This window comes from Anser brachyrhynchus (assembly GCF_964034855.1).
Source record: "Anser brachyrhynchus genome assembly, chromosome: 2".
Classification (NCBI taxonomy): Eukaryota; Metazoa; Chordata; class Aves; order Anseriformes; family Anatidae; genus Anser; species Anser brachyrhynchus.
The window spans coordinates 158,254,399-158,266,456 of record NC_137695.1 but is presented as its reverse complement, the minus strand read 5'-3'; the positions used below and the strand labels follow the sequence as shown (position 1 = coordinate 158,266,456).

Below are 12,058 nucleotides of genomic sequence, written 5' to 3'. Positions count from 1 at the left end.
TTTTGCCTTAAAGTAAGTGAAGTGTGTATTACTGTCCAAGTGCTTGGCCTTGTTTCAGCAAATCATGGCTATCTTGAAGACACATTTCAAAATACCTCTATCACTATGTGATAATAGAAAGGTTTTAAGCTTCTGTAAGTTGTTTTTTTGCATCAAGTAAAATAATGCTCTGTGGCCCATTTTAATTTCCCTTCCTCGTTTGTTTAGCTGATACAAGCCTACTATGTCACTTCAGAAAATACTGTATTTTCTGCCCCAGTGTCATTTTAACATTCTTAATCCCAGTAAAATCAATGACTGTCCAACAGACTCTGCATCAGGGAAAGCTTGAAACCTCTATTTGTTTGTTATAAACCAATAGTCTGGAAATCATGAGAGCTACAAATAAGGATTGATGTGCTGTGTAGTCTGGCACAGAAAGAAAAATGGCCTTCTATCAGTAAGGGAAAAACAAGGAATGAAGCACAGCAGCAGAGGAGACACTTCTCAGAGAACTGGGACTGGACACACAGTGCTGTGTCCCTAACACCTCATTGCACTGGTTTGGAGCTCTGGCAATTCAAAATTCTCACAATGAGATTATCTGAAATATATATATTATTTCCTCTTAACAGCAAATACAAAATAAACTTGGCAATAAACAGTTTCTTTTTAGTAAAATGTGTTTACTTTTTTAAAGAAAAAAAATGGTTCAAAATCTAGCTCTTGCTGGGAGATTTTCTTAAGCTCTAGTTGTTTCTCGTATTCTTATCTAAACAATCTTAGGAAAACAGGTTTTCCTGTGAGAACTCTCACTTAACAGTAGAGTAGGTTTTCTGATATTAGCTTAGCATGCGAAAGATTCCCAGGTATCCCTAAAAGAACTATGTTGGACTCTGTATTTTAGATATCAACTCTCTTTCAAAATACAGAAGATGGTAATAGCAATGAGTGCTTGTGTCGGTAGCACAGGTTCATCTCCAGGCCAGATAACCCCTCAAATACATCCCTGCAGCATTTGGATGCTTTAGATTGTCACAGCAGAGTTGGAACTCAGAAAAACAGTTTATATGAGATTTTCCTCATGTTCTATATTTTGCCCATTCTTGAGGTATCTTCAGAAGGACTGGTCTTTGGAACTTGAGATCATTTTTGTCATACTGAGACTGTCAGAAATATTTCTAGGAAAATAAATATTTATATATAATAATAATAATAAAGTTTGATATTCTGGTTCATCTGAAGATGAAGAAAGCAGAATTCCTGCTTTGAGAAGACCGGGATTTTATTCCAATGATTCCTTTCAGATGCAAATGGAGTTTAAGAAGTGCTGCAATTATCAAGCACAGAAGTATGAACTGCCCTGGTACCATGAACTGCAGGGTGTTCTAGTGCTTGGCTATGAAGGCTGCAGAGTTGAACAAAGGCAAAGATGGTCATGGCATCTAATTTCTCTGTCAGGGGAAGGGAAAGGGTATTTAGTATTTAATATTTTAACATTAAAGGGAGGCAGTCAGAAAGGGCAAAAGTCGGAGCATTGAGGGAAAGCATTAACTATTTCCATCTTCTACCATGGCAGCTAAGATGTAAAAATGATCTCTAGTACTTAGAGATTTAATACTACAATGACGCATGCAGCGGGTACCCTGTTTTCATAGATGTATCCTCCATATATGATCCTCAGTATTGTTCAGTATCTTCAGTATCTCACATGATCAGAACTGGTGTTGTAGAGCTGGCTGGAATACTCCTGTATACAGTAAAGACAAAATATAGTGAGGGATTTCCAATCTACTTGAAAATATTCTGCATGGGCAAAGCCCATCCTCTGCAGTCTTTTTTTTTTTTTTTTCAAGATTATAGCAATCAACTAGAAATAAAGCCATGCCAGTTTTGACTTTTAAACATTCTTATGTTTAGAACACACATTCATACACACATACCGTTGGGCATGAGGCCATGAATCTTGTTTAGTGGGTGGTTATAGTTGTATGTAAAGAGTGGAGATTAAATTAAGCATTGCGGGAAGGTAGTGCATCTTTTCTGGGCAATTACACATACCTTGTATAATCTAATGAGCTGTTACTGGGCCCTAATGGAACATTTAAAGAGAGTTATTGTATTTTTTCACAGTTTGCTGGATTGGAGAAGTTAATTGATTTACTATGGAAAATGCCTCTCCCTTTTCCCAGACCCCCATCTTCTTTTTAAAAACGTACAGAAATAGAAACACAGTAAGGAGAAAGACTAGAATACACAGTAATTGAGTCCAACATCATTAAAAAAAAAGATCAGTTCCACAATATCTTCCCTGCTAGCAATCCACAATGATAATAGTAATACTCAGCTCTGCAATAGCTCTGTAAATCTACAGATTCCAAAGTGCTGTGCAATGAGGGAAATACAGAGTATTTCCTTCTTTCAGCCTGCTGTTAAAAACATAGAAAGGTCACTGTGATATTCAACTAAAATTGTTTTTTTGTTTGTTTTTAATTGTATTTTTCATATATATTTTTTAACACACTACTAATGGAGGACTTATTTAAGCCCCAGAATACTTTAAAGCAGTATTTAAGGTAATATGCTATAGAGGTGCATTCTCTCTATTCCTTTGTGCCTCACATGTACTAAGTAAGAAGGTCCAAGATTTTTTATGAACAGTATTTGGCCTCAGATATAAGATCACTTTTGTTAACTCCTTTGACTACAGATTAACCACATACTATTCCCTAGGTATCAGCAACAACTTCTCTTGTGTTTAGTTGAGGAAGCGAATTCCAGAGCTGGAACCTCATGTGAAAGCAGTCAAACATATTTCCCCAGATGGTGCTCAATCTCTGCTACAGACAAAACCATTCTAAGCAATTTCACTCTTGTGTTGACCTCATTGTCTGTGGTGGCTTCTGAACATGTCATCCAGATGGGATTCAGGTTTTCCCAGGTGTCTACTGAGCTGGAAGACATTCTCTCCATTGCAGGTAAGACATACCTGTGTGCTGCCACTATGATTCTGCTCCTGTTTTTCTGACAAAGAAATACACATTCAAAACCAACCACTTATGTTTCTTGTCTTTTATTTATTTTTCTTGATAATAATTTCATCAAAACAGTTGGACATAGGACAACAGCAGAATGGTGTGACAGCTTTCAAAGAGCAGCTGGGATTACACCAACCTAGTATTAGTAGATCTACAGAGAAACACCTTTTGTGGGGCTATCAGCATTTAAAGCAAGACTAGAAAATAGAAGGTGGATGCCACCTTCTTCAGATGATCAGCAGTATAGATAGATTCTTTAGAACACTGTTGTCCCTGAGATGCACTGAATGTCTCAGACTTGGAAACCAGTAGGTGAGGTGATTCATTTCTTTCCCGTTTCTTTTCACTGTGCAGGTTAAAGCAAAGAGGTATTTCCTATGAGGCATCGTAGATTTTGAAGTGTTGAGGTTGAAGTAACTCTGCTACTTACAGCAGGTAGGTTGAGAAGTGTTCATGGGAAGGGCAGGAGGAGAACACCATTCTGTCTGTCCTTACAACATCCCTGATTTTGCTCCCTTGCTTTACACATCAAATTCTCACAAGAGTTGTGAAGATAATTAATTATGTTGGAAATTACCATTTCCTATACGAAATTATCTAGTTCTATCTATAATAATCGCATTTTAAAGTTGCACTTTATGTTGCTGATAACTTTGCCTAACGTTCTCATTTGGAAAACATTTATCTTACAAGATATATACCTTGGATATCTAGAAAATTTTAAAATAACTGTTCATGTATGTCTGAGACAGTTGTTCATGTCAAGAAAAAACTATTTCTGAAACACTAGAGCTCCATTACGTTATGTGATTTTTAGCCAGGGAACACGGGAAAACATTATTTGAAAATGCTCTGAAGAGCTTTTTCTCAGTCACTTTAGGTCTACAGCCTTTACGTTGGCTGTTCTGTTTCTTATCTGAAGGTTCATCCAGGATCACTGCAGAGTGGCTGGACTTACCTGAATGTGTCACTGCAAGGTTTTCTTTCACCTTTCTACCTGCTGCAGGCTGGTTGGTATCAAAGGACACCAATAGTATGTTTCTCATGTTCTCTTGATATACTGTCTCTCACAAAGTGACAGGGAAAAGACACAAAAATGATAAAACTCTCTGATGTGAGTGTAAAATAAATAAATAAATAAATAAATAAATAAATAAATAAATAAATAAATAAATAAAAGAAGGAGACGGAGATGGACTGGAAGAATAGCCAAGCAGTAGATTGTAGTAGATTAAAACAGAGGATTTAATAAAACACAAAAATGGGGACTGGGGACTGAAGATTATCTGACCAGTGATGATGATGAAGGGGATTGTTAGCTTGTTAGCTGGTGGAGATGAGGCTGGGGCAGACTGGACAAAGATACAGGGTTTCCAAGCTTAGTTTTGAAGTCTAGGGCCAGAGGTCTGAAGCCAGATGGTTTCAAGATATGTGAAGGAGAACACTGAGGTTAGATAATGATTTGGGAAAAAAGGATGGAGTGAGGAAGACCAAAACTAGACAGGAAAAAATGCAAGTGGAGCCAATTTCAGAAAGGATGTGATTGAAATAACAGGTATGACAGGAGCTATAGTATCAGGGAGAATTCACAGCCATTCATGGATGCGAAGGGACTTCAGACAGCCCAGTGTCATGCTTATGTCTGTGGCCAGAGAAGACCTGTGAAAGTGTCTCACTTCACCTGTGTGCTGATCTCCCAAGGCTAGGAATTGGTTCTGTGGCAGAATTGGTTTGTTATCCCTGCAGTCAACAGATGATGGACCAGGGAGGTGCATGATAGGTTTTTCATCTGTTTGATTTGTAATTTTTCTTGAAAGAAAACTAAGTCATGTTTTTAAAAAGACATTATAAGACAATAAATAACCCTATCAGTTATGTTATAGACATTTTACAGACTTACATCTGATTTCTGTATGACCTGCCACCTTGAGATGGATCTTGTTGTTTGGTGCTGCTAAGGATACCCATGTAACCAAGAAGTATTTTTTTTTTGTATATTTCTTCATTTCTTTCTTTGCAGATTTTTTATTATTATTATTATTTTTATTTTTTTGTCCAGTAGGATTTTCAGGTTTGGTTATTCAGCAAGTATTTTCACTGGTCCATCATTGTGACTAGACATCCAGTTGAATAGGTGCTGCATAAAGGCATTACATCTTTCGTGATGTACTCCTCATGAACATCCACAGATTACTTCCTCAGAGAGAAAAGTAGTGCCTCCATCTGTTCCTCTATAAGCAAGACCAATGAAGTCTGGAATTCCATAGAGGGCATTCTTCTTTATCCTGTGCAACTGTCTTATCCTAAAACCATCTCTATTCATTGCAATAACTGAGCTGGAGGTCCTTGAGAGACAGAAAATATGACCATACAGGTGAAGACAGTATCTTACTGCAGTGTAAGTACAAGGGTAAGGTAGTGTCATGAACAACCTTGGATTAGTTCAGGCATTTTCAAAATTTGGAGTACTGATTTTATAACTTTAATCTTTAATAATGTTATATAACTTTGTTGCTGTTGTTGTTGTTATTTTGTTGGATGGCTTTTTTTTTTTTCCTCTGCTTTGTTTTGTTTCCTCCCTGTGTAGACTATATAAAGGAGATACTTCTGCATTTCTGGGTGTGTGTCAGTAGTTCATAGAAACAGTGCCATCTACTGACACAAGAGTAAGTCATATTTTCCTTCAATTATTTAGGACCAATAGTGCTACTGCTGATGGACACCTTCAAGAGTTTTTTGATTGTCCAGTTTTCAGAAAAAGACTACATGCTTAAAGGAGTGAGAGTCTGTTGGGACAAGCTGACAATTTCAGCTGAACCTTCTTGTGGTCATTGAGATCCATAACTCAGGACACCACACATCTGTCCAGCTTCATGTTAAAATTTCATTTCTTCTCCATGCCTGCTATATGTCTAGGCTTTTGATTTGTTTCTAAAGTCTCTGGAGACATATTTCGACCTCCACTGGCTACTGACTTAAAAAAGCAGGTTGCTTTTCCTCTGGCCAGTTATAGCCAAACCAGTATTCTGTACAGAATTTGTTTGTTTTGGTTTTGTTCTTGCTAGTGAGATTTTTATTCACAAGAAACAGGGGCAGAGTTAGAGAGAGAAATAGACCGTAAGTTAATAGTGTCAACTCCTTCAGATCTAAGGACAGAAGTATATAGTCTCAGTGGCAGTTTTTGCCTCTGCCTGGCCAACATTTTCTCTTCTGCCAACAACAGCAAGGTCAGTTCATAAACACAAGCTGGTTATTCAAGGTGATGCTAGCTTTACTTTATGGCTGCTGCCTGCAAAGAGAATAATTTTGACTGTGATAATTCAATCCAAACTGGCACCACCATGCACCGGTCAGGATGTCTGCATTCCTGACATGAACTCCTCTCCTATTTGGGTACTTTATGCAGGGAGCTTGAGAAAGAACCAAAGTAAGATGTTATTTCTTCCACATGCAGCAAAGAAGAAGCTACACTGCTGCTGAGTGCAGGCGCTGTACTGAGTATAGAAATGTGCCAGAACTGTCCTCATTTCTGACCCCTGGTTTGCCACACAAATGAGCATGCATTTGCGTACGCAGTAAAAATGTAATTAAAATCAGCAGCACATTAAACTCATGTTGAAATCCTCAGGAATATTGCTGCCATTGGGCAAAGAGGAAAATACTATAACAAGATACCAGTAGTTAAAAGCCAATTAAGCATGCCTATTAGCTGTCCATTATCAGCACTGAGTACTGTAAATAAAAAATATTAATTGCTATAGGCCATGTTGTTAACTGCCAAATAAATCCATAAATATTTCTTACAACATTAATGATAGTTAAGTATGCAGTTCATGTGTTTACTTTGTTAAAAAAAAAAAAAAAAAAAAAAAAGGCTTTTGGTTACCAAATAGAAAAACAAATTCTATTGCATTCTTGCTGTTCATTTTAGATGTGACTTCAAATAAATATATTTTCTGGGCCTGAACTAGTGTTTTTGTCTATTATGGAAATCTAGTTCAATTCCTCACCACCACCACCACCACCACCTTCTCACCCCACATCTCTGTATTTTTTTTAACTCATCTTCTATGGAATGATTCATTCTCTGCTAATTAAAAATGGCAAATTTTGTACGCTATAATTGCCTGTAGGTATCTTTGGTGATTTTCAAATATGACCTTTCATTTTGCAAATCTTACTTGGAACACATTAAAAAGATCTTATTTTTTTAGGACTGCTACATGGTACCTTTTGGAATCCAAAACCCTTTGTTCCTGTCTCTATCTGAACACCTCACCTTACAAATGGAGACACTAGAAATCATTACTGTCTTTCAGAAATCCTGGCTTTATTGATATTTAGCATCCAATTTAAATCCTTCCAAACAAATGCTTATGTTTCCCATGGCAGCAAGGATTGACAGTTCATTTAAACAGAAATGGTAAATGCCTAGCTCTTTGAAAATCAGACCACACATTTCAGATGACTACAAATAGATTTTGGAAGTATGGAGGGAAATTCGGGCAAGATGATCAGCTTGGAGATGCTGAAAAAAAGCAGTCTTTAGGACTGGTAGTATAGTGCTAATGAACTAGATCCGGAAAGGCTTTCAATGTCTCACCAGGACATTGGACTTCAAGAAAACAAACCATCAAAAATGACACCAGTGATGGTCATAGCAAAGTCTGCTTTTACAGCTCTTTTACCCCAGTGTTTTTCAAAACCTGACAGATATGCCTTTTCTTTAACTGCAGGGAGGGGAGGAAAAGGGGGTAGGAGAACTAATAGAATCCGGGATTTATGCAAGATCACTCAAGGAATTCCACACCAGTTGCTACTTCTCCCACTATCCATAGCCTTGACAATACGTAGCAAATCTGAGCAAATCACCTAGGTTTCCTCTATTATAAGTTGACAGAACCGAGCACCCTTCAACGGAGATGACCCCAGTCAAAGACAAGTACCTAATGTAGGTAAAATTAGATGTTTTTCATCCCCTTAATTTCATCAGCTAAGGACTTTCTTTTCCTGTCCTCCAGCCTTGATGTCTGCTCACACAGTTTCACTACGTACACACTATTAAATCAAGACTCCAACATGGTGGCCACTTCCAAATTACCCATCAGTCCTGATTTTTCGTTAGTTCTTGAGCTCTGCCTCGCAGTTATTTAGGATAGTCTGAGGTAGGTGAGACCCAAAGGTTTTCTAGGACAGTTTAATAGTGTCAGTGGTATACTTCTCCTGCTTGAGACTTTGCCTGAATGCTACTAAATTTATACAGTTTTTGTGTCCAGACAAGTGTTATCCCTAAGACTTTCTAAATCCTACCCCTCACTTTTAGACTATGGAAACAATATAATACTAAGAACTATGATACTAGCCATAAACCTATGCCCTTACTGCTCCAAACATTAGATTTTTTTTCAAGCACTGCCTAGATAACTAGAATGTCTTTAGCTAAAAAGTAGGATCAAGATCAGTTCCAAAGTTAAACTCTACTTTAGAAGGATTGGGTCTTTATCCATACTCTTAAGTACATGGTTATTTTACAGAGAAGCCATTTGTTTATTCAAAACCGTGACAGGTTTCATAACTATGTCTAGTGCATCTGCTTAACATATTTAATTTGTAAGCAGATTACCGGTCCAAATCTGTGATATGCTGAAATGACAGTATGCCATTACACCGGTAAATTTGCAAATCCAAAGCCAGGGTGGATTTCATAGTCTCAAAAGGTCTCTCAAAAGGTCTCTAGCCTAACAAAAATACAAAAAAAAAAAAAAATGGGGGGGGGGGGATCTGTCTGTGGGACTGGTGGGACAAGCTCAATGTTAATGATTTGAGATTGTTTCATTTTGGAGAGATAGCTCCATTAAAGTTGGTATTAGCTTCTTTACATAATTTATAAGGATGAAAACATATTAAATGTCATGATGGCTATATCTGCAATACCCTAATACCAGGTTAAATTAATCCATAGCATTGACAGATTTTTCTTTTATGCTGTAGTTTATTTATCTTTAAATGATTCTGGCAGCTTTGGTACAGACATCAATTTCTTTGTTATAGCAGAGGAACAATGATAGGATTGAAAGGCTTTCTATGATGCAGAGTATAAGAGAAGGGGAACAGGACAGGGCAAAAACATTGTTATTCCTGAAAGATGAAGAATTCAGAGATGTCACCATATGACTTGTCAGACTGCCATGATGTGGCCTTACCAAGGGTGTGTTAGATGCCTGCCCAGCTCATTCACTTTAATACTGGGCATGAACAGTGAATTATTATGGTCTTTGCCTGTGGTCTTTCCCAGCACACTTATTCTCTACTGATCGGCATTTATCATCCCACTGACTTTAGCTTCCCTTTAGAAACATCTTTTATGAGAAATTAATGTATATTCATATACATATTTTGCTCATAAAATTAGGAAGATGGACTACCAGTAGGTGTTAAACTTGACTTTGCACTCATTGAAATCACTGTTTTCTTCACTGGAGGGTAAGTATATACCATGCCAGATTACTCCAGTAAGATCCACTAGTGAAGTTAGACTACTAAATGTAATTGGGAATGGTCCTGGTAAAGCAAGTCAGAAATACGCAAATTATTCACAGGCCTTGTTGAAGGTTTAGGCCTTTATTTTTTCTTCCTATAATTGAATTTCTTTCAAGTTAAGACATACCCAAGAGATTCCTAAGAAGTGCAGCAGACCTGCTGATAGCATCTCATGATAGATATGTTTTCTGTCAGGTAAAAAGATAATACAAAAAAAAAATTAAGGTGTTAGTTAATATCTCTTCAAACATCCTATCTCACCTTTAATTGAAAATGAAGATACGTTCACACATATCTTGAGTAATTAAAACCGTATGGCTTTTTCCTTATCTAATTAATGAAGAACGTCAAAATCAGAAATTGCAAATAGGGCATAAAAATAAACAATATTTAATTAGGTTTTTTTTTTGTGAATAGCATACAATATAAGAGAATTTGGTTAAAGGTGGATTTCAATAATTGAATGCAGGTGTTTGAACTATAATTAACTTTTTGATTTAAAATGTTACAAATAAATAAATAAATAAATTATTAACAGTCATGTTACCAAAAGGAAAGATAATTGAAGAACAACCACCCCTTCTAAAAAAAATAAAAAGATACAAAAAAATACTACTGCATGGCAGCATTTGACCTTACGGAGGAGTCTGACCAGTTATATTAATTGTATATTAATTGTTTCACGTTTCCTGATTTAGATATGTGTATTATTTTAGAGTGATGACATTTACTTAACTTTTGCACGTTTCTCAGTCCTTCTGAAGGCATCAAGGCTTAAATACATGCATAAAATAATCCCCCATTAAATACTTTCCTGAACAAGAATCATAGAATCATAGAATATCCTGAGTTGGAAGTGCCCCATAAGGATCATTTAGTCCAACCCCAGGCTCCACACAGGAGCACTGAAAAGTCAGACCCTGAGAACATTGTCCAAATGCTTCTTGAACTCCGGCAGGCTCAGTGCTGTGACCACTGCCCTGGGGAGCCTGTCCCAGTGCCCGACCACCTCTGGGTGCAGAACCTTTCCCTCACACCCAGCCTGACCCTCCCCTGTCCCAGCTCCATGCTGTTCCCTCGGGTCCTGTCGCTGTCCCCAGAGAGCAGAGCTCAGCGCCTGCCCCTCCGCTCCCCTCGTGAGGGAGCTGCAGGCCGCCATGAGGCCTCCCCTCGGCCTGCTCTGCTCTGGGCTGAACAAACCAAGGCACCTCAGCTGCTCCTCATATATCTTGTCCTCCAGACCTTTCACCATCTTGGCAGCCCTCCTTTGGGCACTCTCTGACAGTTTTATGTCCTTCTTATATTGTGGTGCATCCCAATCTGCACACAGTACTTGAGGTGAGCCCGCACCAATGCAGAGCAGAGTGGGACCTTCCATTGGCTAGCCATGCTAGTCCAGGATACGGTTGTCCCTTTTTGATCGCCAGGGCACACTTCCACTATCTTGTACCATCTGCTAGGGCTATCTTGTACTAGAAATTTACATTTTACTTGTTAAATTTGGGTAAATACCATGAATGAACATTTCGCTTTGTCTGGGCTTGAACATACATCCAGAGTATGAGAAAGGCTTGAATTCTTATTAGGAAGCCCTGAGATGTAAGGAGTCAATCAATTCTTCCAAGGGAAACACTCAGCTCCTCATTTAAGGTTTAATGCCTTCCCCAGTCGAAGAGAATTCTTGCATATAAATTCTCCTACTGTCTCTCATTGAAGAAAACAGATCCTTTCAAAAAGTAAGTAAAAGAGTATTCATTATAAATAGTCTCTGTGTGAAATATTGCAGCAGAGGTATAATTACATTACCTTTTTTAGATTAATTACGTTATTATATCATCCCAGAAGTGTTCAGATACCATGGTGATGAGTGTGGGACAGATAATTTCAGTGTATTTTGAGATACATAATAATGTATTTGTATTGTATTTTTTATGCTAGAAGGGGTCCCACGAGCTTCACACAATAATATATCGCCTCTCCTACCTAGACACGGGCATTTTTGACACAGATGGGAAAATGCACACCAATGAATCCATTAGTAATGCTTTTAAAGGACCTGCTGCATCAGTTTGACTTGCTCAGACAACCACTTACCAGACCAAGGCTTTCTTACTTCTGGAGACCGTGGGAAGCCAGAGTGCTCAGGAACCTTCATTTCACCTAATGATGTGAAAGAGTTTCTCCTCGGAAAGTGAGACCTTATTAGCTAAACATGGATATTACCCACCTGCTGATGGAGCAGGAGGAAGGCAAGAGTCTGTACAAGGATGCAAATTTTGTGTTCAATGAACAACACTTGATGGACATGGAAAAAAATAATAGCTGGGGACAATTCAGGGAGTGGATCAAATCCAGGCATCATGCTTGATTCTACCCAGAGAAACAGAGTTTGGAGAAAAGCTGTTAATTCTCCAGACAGGAGGGAGAACCAACAGTAGAAATAAAAAGCTCTGAGGATTTATGGACCAAAGAAAGAATAAAGGCATAGAGATCTTCAGCGT

The 12,058-nt window shown here is 37.9% G+C and overlaps 1 long non-coding RNA gene across 1 annotated transcript; it reads left to right on the top strand.

The window, feature by feature from the left end:
* Positions 1-1,344: 1,344 nt before the first annotated feature.
* LOC308190246 lies at positions 1,345-7,153 on the top strand. The gene is made up of 3 exons (XR_013947028.1): positions 1,345-3,452; positions 3,940-4,050; positions 5,077-7,153. It is a non-coding gene; the product is annotated as an uncharacterized lncRNA (long non-coding RNA).
* Positions 7,154-12,058: the final 4,905 nt, after the last annotated feature.